Source organism: Diabrotica virgifera, chromosome 2 (genome assembly GCF_917563875.1).
Source record: "Diabrotica virgifera virgifera chromosome 2, PGI_DIABVI_V3a".
In the NCBI taxonomy this organism is placed as follows: Eukaryota; Metazoa; Arthropoda; class Insecta; order Coleoptera; family Chrysomelidae; genus Diabrotica; species Diabrotica virgifera.
In genome coordinates this window covers 170,454,835-170,469,672 of record NC_065444.1, presented here as the reverse complement: position 1 = coordinate 170,469,672, position 14,838 = coordinate 170,454,835, and positions in this window count along the sequence as shown.

Here is a 14,838-nt window from a genome sequence, read left to right as displayed (position 1 = left end):
CTATAAAAAGATCTACAGTTTTCCAGTTACCGCCTATAGATGTAAGAAAAACCAGTAATGACCATTTGCCAATAAGCTCTGTCAGCAATAGAAATTCTTATCGCGTTGCCTAAACCTCTTGAATGCACTAAGAAGACGAGATTCTTTTGTACAAAATGCAAAATATATATGTGTATTTCTCCTGAACTAGAATGTTTTTTCAGTTTCATACTTAAATTAAACGAAAGCTAAGTCCTGATGTCCATTGTGCTGGACTTGTCATATTACGTCTTTCAAATAATTTTTTTATAGTTTTTATAGATTTTCATTTATTGTTTTCACAAATGAGGAGAGAAAATAGAAAATATTTTTAAAATAATAAAAACTTTTTTCTTGGGCTGAAGAGGATAAACGAAAGAATAGTAAATAAAATAAGATTCGCAGATGGCACCGTTATAATGGCAGACACCCTGGAATCGCTACAAGAATTACTAAATAGAATTAACGATTATTGCATTCGATACGGACTAAAAATAAACAAGAAAAAAACTAAATTTATGATTGTCTCAAAAACAGAACATGGAAATGAAAGGTTAATGATAGAAGCAAACCCAAATAGAAAAAGTTAAGACATACAGATATCTGGGAACCTGGATTGTTGACAAAAATGACCAAAGCAAACAAATTAAAGTCCGAATTGAAACTGCAAGGCAAGCATTTATAAAAATGAAGACACTGCTTACAAACAAAGCCCTTCAGTTGCCTCTCAGATTGAGGGCTCTAAGATGCTACATATTTTCTATACTGCTATACGGAATGGAAGCTTGGACATTGAAGAGACAACACATAAGAAGAATAGAAGCGTTCGAAATGTGGTGTTACAGAAGAATATTGAAAATTCAGTGGGTTCAAAGGATTGCCAATGTTGAAGTGCTACGACGTTTAAATAAGGAGTTAGAAATTATGAAAAGTATAAAAACTAGAAAACTGGAATATTTGGGTCACATTACCAGAGGAGAAAAATATGAGTTGCTGCGAATTATTATGCAAGGAAGGATCCGAGGAAGAAGACGCATCTCCTGGCTGAGGAACCTTAGATAATGGTTTAACTGTAGTTCATTACAACTATTCAGAGCAGCAGCCAACAAAGTGACCATAGCCGTTATGATATCCAACCTCCGACAGGAGAGGGAACTTTAAGAAGAAGAAGGATTTTAAAGAACCGTTTGGATTGACATGAAATTTGGCATACATACAGCTAACATGTCAAAGAAATAAAGTGATATTGTGCCGATGTGTGCCTTTGTTCTGGGAGTGAGTACTACCCCTTCTTTGGGGTAAAAAAATATGTTCCAAATAAGTCCGAAATTGGATAAACTCACTAATTTTAAGCAACTTTTGTTCTATAGAGTTTTTTTCACTAAGTCAATACTTTTCTTTGGGGTTGGCAGAGTAAGAGTTGCATCAGCCAAAACTAAAGATGGGAGTCTTCAAGCGCGCTCTATTACTAAATTTTGTCTTGATTTATATTAAAGCCAGCGCTTCAACGGGGGGGGGGGGGGGCGGAGTATGTTGTGAAAACTGTTTTTTTTTGGGACGATCTGTATTGTGGTTGAAAGAATTTTACTTATCTGAAACTTTAGTGTTAGTTTGATAAATCGAATATGTGCTGGCAATTCTTAGCATCTGCGTTGTAAGATGCATCTCGCCTATCGAAATAAGGCAAATATGTGAGACGACCTTGTAGCAGAAAAAGTGTAACGTAATAAGATATTATGCAGTGATTTAAAATAGAACCTCCTTAGTCGTCAGCGGGCGAAGACTTAGTTAGTGTGTAGTGTGAATTTTGGATTTCGAAAAATGAAATCTGTTTTTAAAAAATATTTTTATTTCTAAGCTACAATTTCTAATGCATCTGAACTCGACAAGACCAAGAATAATAATGAATCTAACAATACAATTAAAATAAAACTAGCAAACAAAACTTGATGAAAACTGTAGAGTCAGCTGCAGGTGTTGGCTTGGATTGTGCCAGGTCTGAACTTTCGTACCATGTAACTCCTCCGTCCTTAAGAGGAAAAAATAACTGAGGTATTTTTGGATTCCAAATTTTGGGGACATCTTTCTTCCAATGGGATTTCGGCAGGAACCTTCTTATTTTTGTAATATTTTCGGCATCTAGTAATGACATAAATTATAACGATTAGTATTAATATAGCTAGGTCTTGCAATTTTTGTTGATTTTGCCATAAGGTTGATAAAGACTGATTATAATGATTAACAAGCTTTTTGTACAAAGTTGACTGAAGGTTAAGTTCGTGAATTACATTTTTCTGATTTAATTGTAAAATATTGATTGCTTTATCGTATCGTTCTCCATCGTCGGCATCTAAAGTTCCAAAAGCCCATTTATTAATTTTGCCTATTCCATCTATTAAATCTCTTTTAGAGCGAATATGTGGATTTAAATTTTCAAATTTTCTTTCAAGAATTTTTATTAAAAATTCGGTTCTTTTTGTCATTTGTTCAGCTAAGTTATGAAAAGATATAGGGTTAGAAGCATTACTTACTATTAGACTATTCTTAAGGCTATAAAAATGATTAGTTAAACTGGTTATCTGTTTAGTTACTTCTCTTAAATCTAGATAGTGTATAAAAGTATGCTTAGTGTAAATGATTTTACAGGGTCCTAATAATATGGGTAACAAGGGATTTGTTATAGGTGTAATTTTTACATCTTCTCCTTCACATCTGTGTTGAAGTGCCAGGAATATCAGAAGCAAACACGTTGTCCGGATTTTCATTTTCCTGAAATAGCTATTTGTATAACAAGGGAGGAAAGTGCTACTTTTCCTCCCGAGAATGAAGTTTACTGCCCGACGCGTAGCGGAGGGCAGTAATCATTCAAGGGAGGAAAAGGCACTTTACTCCCATGTTATACATATGGTTTTTCCACCTTCCTCAAATAACAAGTAATGTTTTTATTTTTACTTAATTTATTTATGTAACTAACCAACAAAATTTATTAGAACTAAAACTAAGAAGTAGGTACAATATAACTGTCAACTGTCAAATATAAGTCAAATTATTAATGTAAATATTGTTAAATCAAAATAACAATTTACTGTTTTTTACCATTCTGTAAAATACAGAATGTTTTATAAATAAACGTTAAAATGTATAGATACTTACGTAATAGAAAATAGATATTGTACAGGGCGTCAATAAGTTATATTTCATGAATGAAATACCATGACGTCACTTTTACTTTTCCTCCCTAGGGAGGAAAAATATTTTCCTCCCTAGGGAGGAAAAGTACAACTTTGCTCCCTACAATCAGGTCCGGAGAAGTATACTTTCGGTAGAGGTAGGTGGAAAAGATATTTTTGGTTTTATTTTGGGTTTTCTGATTATATTTTTGTGGTAATTTCCTTTATTAGTTTGTAATATAAGACCTGAATCTTGAACAATTTCAGTCTTTTTAAATTTGGGTGCCTTTTTATCGCGCAATTTTGTTTTGACGTATGCAACGTCTTGGTTAGAAAAATCTGGAGGGGAGGGTCATTTCGATTTTTATTTAATTTATTAATTATTTTTTCCTTTGTTTCTTCGTTTCTAGTTTTTATTATTTCATATACATAACTGTTTACTTGCTTTTTTATGATTTTGTACGTAGTATGATAATATAAGGTTATCGTCCAAGTCAAAAGGATCTGGACTATTAATAATAATATGTCCTTTTATGATTTCAAATGGGGTAAATTTAGTGATGGAATGAATTGAATTATTGTAACTTAGAATAGCATGTTTTATTAATTGATTATTGGTTAATTTATTATTTTCCTCTCTAAGACAGCGAAAGCATTCTATTAATGTAGAATGAAACCTTTCTACGGGAGAGTTGGAATTACTATTTTTAGAAGTTGTAAAATGTAATTCTATATGGTGAAGTTTACAAAAATCTTTAAGGTCGTTGTTTTTGAATTCAGTACCGCAATCGGCTGTAATTTTATATGGTAAACCATGGTGGCTTACAAAGAGAAGTAAATTTTCCACTACAGAGGTGCCATTGACGCTAGATAAAGGGTATGCTTGGGCATATCTCGAAAATGAGTCTATAATCGTTAAAATATGAATGGTTAGAAATTTTTTAAAGACATCTACATGAATATGTTCAAAGGGTTTTGATGCAGTGGGAGTTAGACTAAATTTTATAATTGGAGGATTTCGATCATATTTATTTTTAAGACAAGTTTCGCAATTATTTATGAATTGTTCGATATCTTCTGCCATTTTTGGCCAATAGTAACGTGATCCTAAGGACATTTTTACTTCATTTATACCACGATGTCCTTTTTTGTGTACATGATAATATTCTAATTTTTCTTTTTGTTCCTGCATGTTTATTATGTCGGTTAAAAATTTTGTGGAATGTACAAGTTTAAAAGCAGAATTTTTAAAATAATTTTGAACTATTACTACAAAAGTTTCTGGTAAAATATTTTCTCTAAAATACAAAGCATAAGTCTTTTTGGGATCTATATATTCTTTTACAAATTTAAAAATACTTTCTTCAATATTTCTTTGGGGTAAAGTAACATAAAATCTATTATTATCAAATATTTTTTCATTTTATTTTATTTATTTCTCCACCTGTTAATATAATTTGATTTTTATAAGTATTTAAGGCTCTATCAGTTATGGTTATACCTATAATGGGATTTTCTAAAGAAGTATGACAAGTTTCTAAATCTGAGTCTTCTGTTTCTGGATTTTCGAAAGGGGGTCTAACTTGTATGTCCGAAATAATATTTATTTTATTTGTTGATCGATCATTTAGTAAGGAGTCAAGGTCTCCTTCTGAAAGTTGCGATAAATCGTCTAAGTTGCGTAGTTCATTATCTATTATTTCATTTATGTCGCCTAAATTAACATCCATCGATTCCGTCTCGAGAGCATTTAAGTCGGAATCTATTTTAATTCTAGAAAGTGCGTCGGCTACTTTATTATTTTTTCCTTTTAAATATTGGATATTATAATCAAATTCTTCGAGCTTAAGTCTCCACCTTACTAAGCGAGAGTTTGGCTCTTTAAGTGAGAACAACCACTGAAGGGGTTTATGATAAGTTAAAATTTGGAATCTGCGACCGAAGAGATAAGGTCGAAAATATTTGCAACCGTACACAATCGCTAATAACTCTTTCTGTATGGTTGAATAATTTATTTCGGCTGAATTCAAAGTACGTGAGGCGTAACATATAGGATGGTTATCTTGCATTAGAACAGAGCCTATTGCGAAATTAGAGGCGTCTGTTATTAATTGGAAAGTTTTGTTAAAGTCAGGGTAAGCTAAAATAGGTTCTGAAGTTAAAAGATTTTTACAAATATTAAAACAGTCTAAGAATTCTTTATTGTGGATAACTTTCTGATCCTTTTTTAAACACATGGTCATAGGTTTAGTTATAGCTGCAAAGTTTTTAATAAATTTTCTATAGTATCCTAACAAACCTACAAATTACTTTATTTCTTTCTGCGTACGAGGGATAGGAAAATTTTTAATAGCTTTAATCTTTTTTGGATTAGGCTTAACTCCGTCGGGGGTCACTATATGCCCTAAAAATTCAACTTCCTTTCTAAGGAATTCGCATTTTTATCAATTTGTATTTTTAATTGTGCATCTTTTAGTTTTGCAAACACTAATTTTAAATTTTGAATGTGCTCTTGGAGGCTTGTGCTAAAAATAATTATATCGTCCATATATACCATACAGATTTTATTTTGTAAATCCTTTAATATTTCATCCATTACCCTCTGGAAGGTGGATGGTGGGTTTTTTAAGCCAAAAGGCATTCTTAAAAATTCGTAGTGTCCATTATTAACACTAAATGCTGTTTTTTCTATGGAGCAGGGGCTCATCTCGATTTGATGAAAACCGCTAGCTAAATCAAGAGTAGTAAAATATTGTGCTCATCCTAATTTGTCTAATATTTCGGTAATATTGGGTATCGGATATCGATCACTAATGGTTTTGTCGTTAAGTTTCCTATAATCTATAACACAGCGAAATTTTTGTTGATTGGAAGAATCGAGTTTCTTCTTTACGATCCAAAGTGGACTTCCCCAAGGACTGCTGCTGGGTCTAATATTCCCGTCGTCTAACATTTTGTCAATTTGCTTTTTAATTTCTTCCTTGTGGACATAAGGATATCTGTACGACTTTACATGTACAGGTTCCTCGTCGGTTGTTTTATTAACATGTTTTACTTTTGACGTAAATGTAAGTGGGTCACCGGGTTTCAAAAATATATCTTTATACTGCGAGCATAATTTAATAATTTCGGATTTTTCTTCCGCGTTCATATGATCCGGTCTAACAAGATTTTGAATTGCATTTTGTCTATTTTATATTTATTTTGTCTATTAGAAAATTCAAATTTATAACATTGATAAACGTTAGAATGGTATGGATAAGCGTTTATGGGTTTTAATAAAGTTATAGATAAATTTTTATTTGTTTCATTGACAAATTCTATTAAAGCTAAACCATTATTTGCTACAGTTAGCATTTCTGGTACATACATATCACCTAAAATTATCTTATCAATTATTATTTCACCGTTTGGTACGGTCACAGGGACTTCCTTTAAAATCTTTTCATAAGGGCCAACAGATATTTCAAACTTTATGTCTGATGGTTTTCTAAATTTAATAGGGATTATTGCGTTAGTGCTAACAAGACGTTTATTATTAAGGTCAATATTAAACCTCATTGATAATAGGTCATTGATACCGACAACACCGTCGAAGAATTCGTGAAAGTCATATAATATGAAATTTAAGATATTATCACGATTAAATTCTTGGAACGCTGGTATCGCGGCTTGGTATTTGATATTTTTCGTACCGAGAGACGTAGAAATTGAAACGTTGGACTGAAATATACAATCTGAATAAAATTGTTCAGCAATACTCGGTTTTAAGATTGACTTAGTACTACCAGTATCTATTAACAATTTTAATGGGGGATTAGAAATAGTAATATAAGGTAAAGGGTTATTAGAGGTTAAATTTAATTCGATTAAGTTATTTGGTTTTCTGAGGTGGCTTCCTGAAAATTCTGAGGAAAATAATCTAAATCTACTTGCTCACTGGAATGGATATCTGCGTCGACGTCGGCACGTCGCTATGCGTCTGTTCGCATTCTTGTCCATCGTAATCATTATTATATAATTCTTCAGCTATTATATTTGGCTTTTGCCCATTATTTTGAAAATAGTTTCTCCTAAAATTATTTGTTCTTCTGCTGAACGTTGAAGGGGATCTAGAATTTGTAGACATATTCATCGGTTCCGGCTTTGGAAGGCGATGCTGGGGAATTTGATTTGGTCTGAAAATATTCGTATTTCGGGAAGGTCCGAAAACTTCTGAGTTCGTCGGGAGTTTTGTGGGGGGTAGCTGTTGAGGCTGTACGTTAATAGGTTGGCGAGGCCATGGGGGATTTTGAAAATAATTATTATTTGTATTAAAGTTTGGATTTGGGGGAATAGAAGAATTTGGTTGAAAATACTGATTGTTCATAGGATTATAAAATTGCCTGTTTGGATTAGGGAAATTCTGATTTCTGTAATTGTTCTTATTTTGATGTGACTTATTATCATTAATATTGGAATAGAGTTTTTCAAAATTTTCGAATTCATTTACATAAGCTATGGCGTGTTCTAAAGAAGCTGGTGCTTTTAAATGCATATTATTTCTTAATGTGCCGCTACAACCCGCAATAAAAGTATTTAGTGCTGTATTTTCACAAAATTGCATGAAAACAGCTTTTTGATTTGCATTAAGATTAGTATCATTGCTAATTCTTTGTACTATACTACTTCTCAATAATTGTAATCTATTTCCAAATTCTATTAAATTTTCATTTCTTTGTGGCCTGGTTCTAGTGAGTTCTTGTGTTAAACATTCTAAATTACGTTTATCAGAAAAACATTGTATAAGTGCGGCTTTTAAAAGCTGCCAATTATTTAATTCTACCCTATTTCCTACCATAAGCTCAGCTTTTCCTATAAGTTTTCCTTGAATACATTCAAAAATGTGATCACTTAATTCTTGGTCATTATATGCTCTATATGTAATAATTAAGCTATCGCAAAGAAAAATAAATTTATTTAAAGTATTAGTATCTCCATCATAAGGTTTAATATTTGAAATTTTTCAAACTGTATCGGCAACAATCGGATTGCCGATGCCTAGCTGCGGAAAGTGTTTGTGAGAATGGACGAAAGCAATGAAGGATAAGTAATTATTACTTTGTTAGCAGAAGAGGAAGAAGAAGAAAACAATTTAGAAAAAGGAAGCATAATTTTTGGATATACAACATATTCAACAATAAATCAAAACATGAATGTAATATGTACCTATATGAGATATAATGTAAGATATAAACAGGAATGTAAGATGTATATGAGATAATTAATGAGAAAGGGACATGAACGGGACCCAGAAAGAGAAGTGAAACTTTTTGATTTGGTTTTAGTATGAATGAGTGTTATCCAGTGGTATGTAATGGTGATGTCAGATTGAATAGATGGGGTGAAAGTAGTCATAGATAGTATATAGATGAAAATTTAGATATGGAGATCTATGTGGATGATGATAGCAGATGGTAGTTTATACGTATTAGAAATAGTAGATAATAAAAGGTACAAATAATAGTAAACAAACTATTTATTTTAACCAAAAAACCGTAATATTACAATATACAAAGAAATTAAGATACGTGTTTCTACAACGAGATATTCTTCTAGACTACTGTAAAAATATCAAAAACAAAACTACTAAAATCGCTTTCACATCCATATGTCTTGTAACACGATACTTTCATGCAATCAATCCTATGTAAGAGTTTTCGACCTAAAAGGTTCGGGGAATTAGCCCGCCCACTTAGACTGCATATGTCCATTTTAACACTAATAGGAATACCATAATTTATAGTTGAATATATTCTAACATCCCCTCGCAACTAAAATTATTTTTGAATTAGTCAAACAGACCCCCTTTACTACTTAAGTACTCTAACTTAACCCTATTCAGCGGCTTAGTCAACATAGCTATCATATCCTCGGTAGGACAATACCTAAAGTTAACAACCCCTTTTTCTATATAACTAATTCCGGCTCTAAACCCACAAATTCCTTTATAACCTGTTTTAACCAAATTGCTTCCTGACATCCTTCAGCCAATGCTATGTACTCTGCTTCAGTTGATGATAGAGACACGCAATTCTGTTTTCTACATCCCCAATTTACAGCGAATTTGTCAATATAACTGGCCTGATTTAAACTACATATCCCTTTATCGCACATTTCAATCTTCATACCTAAATAATCTTGTAATAATCCCAAACTCCTTATATAAAAATTACATTTTAGTTTCTCTTCAAATATATCAATTATTACCTGTGAATCCTTTGCTGCTATTAAAATGTCATCCACGTATATAAGTACGTAAACCCTTTCATGATTTATTACCTTGATATATAAATATATATCAATATTGCTTTTACAAAAAATTTTCCGTAATGACGTGATTTTCTCTTGCATAGCTTGCTTCCATTTTTCACTATCACTTCTTTCAAGCGCTTCTTTAAAGTTTCTTTGTTCTTCTTCTTGGAATTTTGTCAACTTTGCTATGTAGCGCTCAGGTGGGATACCTTTATTTATTCTGCTAGATCTACGATCACCTGAATTCTCTATATCGAGATCTGTATCTAATTGATAGTTAGAATCACCGTCATCGTCATGGGATTCTTCCCAACTTAAGCTCTCATACGTGTTAGATGTGTCCGTAGAATTTTCTATTTCCTCCGTGTTTTCAAAATTTGCAACCTCTCTGTCTTCTACGTCGTTTGGCTCTATTTTTTCCCGTTCCATCATGGACCCAATGGATATTTCCTCACTTTTTGCCTCCTTTTTCTCGACGCATATATTTCTCTTGGAAAACACCACACTACGGCTAATTGTAATACGTTCTGTATCTACATTTAACAATCTATACGCTTTTGATTCATCAGAGTAACCTACAAATATCAGTGACTCACCTTTTGGATCAAGTTTATCCTTCATTTTTTCTTTGGGAATGTGGCTATAAACCGTAGACCCAAATATTTGCAAATTCGACACATTCGGTGTTACTTAATGCCACAATTCATAGGGCGTTTTTTCTTTCGACTTAGTAGGTAATCGATTTTGCAAATAATTGGCTGTCACTATCGCTTCCCCCCAAAATTTCTTTGCTAAACCCGCATCGATTAACATGCACCTAGCCATTTCAACTAGAGATCGATTCTTTCTCTCTGCAACCCCGTTTTGTTCTGGAGAGTACCCCGCTGTATATTGAATTTTTATACCTTTACCCTTTAAAAATTCCCTTAAATTATTATTTACGTACTCGCCACCCCTATCCGACCTAAATACTTTTGGAACCCTACCTAACTGATTACTCGCAAATTCTATAAACTCTTTTATACATTTTACCGCTTCATTTTTATGATTTAATAAATATATAGTTGTATATCTAGAAAAATCATCAATTAAAGTCAAAATATAACGTTTACCCCCTGGAGTAACAGTCTTCATGGGCCCGCAAATATCCGAATGTAATAAGTCAAGAATATTAAATGTATTGCTATGAGAAAATTTTGGAAAACTCTTACGTAAAATTTTACCTTTCATACAGCATTCACAAGTTTCCCTAATCCTACAGTCTGTCATATCAATCCCGACTGCCATTTTCTTTTCCATTAAGTGTTTGACTGCATCCATGTCCCTGTGTCCAAACCGTCTATGCCATGCATGTTGACAGTTGCTGGAGTGCTCCACAGCACTCAATCCATGGTCCACAGTTGAAAGTTTGTATAAGTCCGGTGAAGGCAACGCACTCGCGACGACTTTTCCGTGTAAAGCGATTTTACACTCGTTTTTATCGAATTGCACATTATGTCCCGCACTTGTTAGCTTTTTCACCGAAAGCAGATTTGAGTCTAATCCCGGCACATACAACACTTCGTCGATTTTTAAATTTTCCACTCCCGATCCAGTTACGCACTCAATAAGTCCTGTTCCTATACCCTGAACCTCGGAGTATTGCCCTTTCTCCGCCAAACTTACAACGCCTTTTCTGCTACCGTCAAATTGGGTATAGAATCCTTTGTAATTAACCATGTGGCTCGAAGCTCCTGAGTCCACATACCACGAAGCAGAATCCCTTTTTCCGTCCCTTGAGCTATAATTGACCATAAAACATGCATCATCAGTACCTTCAGTGACTTTATTGGCCTTTTCCTTCTTAAACGCTTTGTACTTAAAGCAATCTCGTTTAAAATGGCCCTTCCGGTTACAAAAATAACACTGCCTTGCTTCTGCCCTTGCAGTACCATTATTTTTGTTACCCTCGTATACTGACTTCATCACCGACTCCTCCTGATTTCTTCCCAAAGCTCCCTGACGTCTCCTGTACTCATCTATTAATTTACTCGTAACAAATTCTAGAGTAAATTCACTCGATGGCCTACTTTCCAGCGCTGTAATCAAAAAACTGTATGAGTCTGGAAGACTTCCCAGCAAAATTCCTGCTGAGAACCTGTCCTTAATTTCTTCCCCTAAGGCGGCCAGTTTATTCAACGATTCTAGGAATAAACTAATGTGTGCTTCCATATCACCATTCTCCTCTAGCGATAGCCTACAGATTTGCTTTAACAAAAACACCATACTAGACAAACTTGATTTCTGATGATACTCCCTTAGCGCTATCCACGCATCGCGCGCGAATTCCCTGTTCCGGATATGCACTAATTCATTAACGTCAACAAGTAAGGCTATAGTTGACAAAGCCTTATCATTTTGTTTTTTCCAAGAACTGCTTCGATCTGCTTCTAATGGTAACTCACTCGAAACTATTTCCCATAGATCAGCATTGATGAGTAACATTTTCACTAAATAACTCCAAGATTGATAGTTCTTGCCGTTCAACTTTTCGACGTTATATTTCGCACTCTCCGCCATTATGTATTCGGTTAACACGAAAATTTCGCGACTGTACACTTTTAATTATTATCTTAATACATGTGAGCTAACAACGTAACTGAGCCCAGAACCTATTAGAAATAGTAGATAATAAAAGGTACAAACAATACTAAACAAACTATTTATTTTATAACTGAACCGTATTATAATAATATACAAACAAAGAAATTAAGATGTGTCTTCTACAACGTATACTTCAAGACTACTGTAAAAATATCAAAAACAAAACTACTAAAATCGCTTTCACATCCATATGTCTTGTAACACGATACTTTCATGCAATCAATCCTATGTAAGAGTTTTCGACCTAAAAGGTTCGGGGAATTAGCCCGCCCACTTAGACTGCATATGTCCATTTTAACACTAATAGGAATACCATAATTTATAGTTGAATATATTCTAACAATATGTATATCACTGGATCGATGACAGTGGTTTGATGGATGGAGATGAAAAGATCATTGTGGATTGTACCAAATCAATTATAAGTGTGACTGTAAAAATGTGAAGAAAGTTCCCTTTATTTTCCTAACTAGCGTATTTATTGGGTTGAATTTGTCTCTCTGTGGTTTCGGTTTTCATGTCAGCTAATATATTTTTATGTTTGAACAATTTTTTCTTTAATTTTGGACCTTGTTAGGGGGCAAATTTCCTTATTTTCCCTCCCCATAGATCCGCCACTGGCCAGAGGGCATCTTTAACATCTGTTTTATCGGGAGCGTGCGTCGTCGTGAATAAAGTTTGAAAGGCTATATCATGTATACTAGATATATAAATCATTATAAACATTTCAATATTCATTTCAGTAGGTACTGTTTATTTTGCCGCACTGTATTTACTTATTGATTCGTTTTTATTTTTTCCGATTTCTCTTTTAAGCTGTTAAGAAGTAGCATTATTTAGTTTAGTTTTATATCAGATGGAGCTCTAGAGCACTGCCAGATCCTTCTGGGTTTTCTTTTCTCCTCGATTAGTTTTCTAATTTCTTTGGGATAATTTATTACCTTTAACGTTTCCCGGCCCGTGCGGGATACATTTGTATGCCACAAAGCTAAATTTCGTTGTAATTAATTATATTTGGTCCCCATATGTTTTATCCTTTTCTTTAACCCGGGAGCAGTCGCGCTTACTTCTGTCACGTAGATAGTCGCGCGTAGAGAAAAAATTTCACAATACAAATTTAAATACGAATTTGAAACAAATTTCTATTTTATATTTTTATTTACTTGTTATGTTAAAAATATCTATTTCTAACAATTTTAAAGCTAATTGGTTCTTACCAAAGCCATAAATTCCACAAAAAAAATTAAAAAAAAAAATTCCACGCATTATTATGATCCTCCTCGAGGCACTTACGAGTGGAAAGCAATGTTGCAAAATTTTTCATCAAGCTATCACGGAAAAGAAAAAAAATGTGAGATTTTTTCTCACGGCGTGACAGTTTCAGAGTTAATGTGTCTATTTTTGTATCTATAACTAATCGCAATGATATGTAAATTTTGTAATCCAAATTAACTAAAAATAAAAAATAAAAACTTTCTTGTGGAATACGTTTGTATGCCACACCGTATAATATGTGGTTCAAGTTTCGTATTACATAATTTTAACTGTTAAGCACACGACTATGTGTTCCAAGGACATGGAAATGACAAAGAATGACAAGAGGACAAAAAATGTGTCAAAAGTGTAGGTACTAAACCAGTTTGTTCAAATCATAGCTTTATTGCCACAAAAATAATTGTAGGTATATATTCTTTGTAATACGATGTAATCTTTTTTTATTATTATTTTTTTTAGTAGTAATCAGAGTCTGATAACAATGATTTTTTTAATAACAGCTATGTAAGTGAAATCTAGAACAATTTATATCCCGTTTCCATTTTTTGGCCGTGTAGTGTAGTTGAGTAAGTAGTTCATCGAGTTGCTAGCAGCGGTGCTAGCAGCTAGCATCGAGTGTGACAGTCATGTTAGGCAACCAAGCACTCTCTTGTTTTTATTTCTCTATGCCATAGACCATAGATACCTCTATGCCATAGACACAGAATAGGAAACAATTAGGCATTCCAATGAAACGTCAAACATGGCCGGGTGTGGGCAAAATCTAACCTTACATCGACATTAATTTGTAAAGAAAATCCTGTTTGGTTGTTTTTTTATGTTAATTGTGTAGGGAAATCTGCGAAATTATGATAACAAATTAAATATGAAGTGGTTTATCGCCTACAGAACTGAATTATCCCATATTAGTTACCAGTTTGTGTCAATAACTACTATGGGATAATTCAGATCTGTAGGTGATAAACTAGTTTATATTTATTTGCTATCACAATTTCGGTGCACAATTAACAATAAAAAACAAAACCAAACAGGATATTCTTTACAAAAACTGCATAGGGATTACGAACACTCGATACGAATCGTATCCGCCATGTTTTCCCGTAAGGCGCTATGGGAAAACATGGCGGATACGATGCGTATCGAGTGTATGTAATCCGGGCCCTGATGTCTATATTATTAAATTTTTGCCCACTGCCGGCCATATTATATCACGTGATTTGGAATGGTCAATTGTTTCCTATTCTGTGCCATAGACCTATTAGTATATTTTTCATTTCATTTGAGGCTATCTTCACGTTGCACTATTATTTTCATTTATTATTGGATCTTATTTTTATGAATTCTGGAATTTTTTAATTTATATAAAACAAGACGATTATTTATTTGTTACTTTCGTTATTACTTACAGTTAATAGAGAAATAAGGAAATAAAAATGAT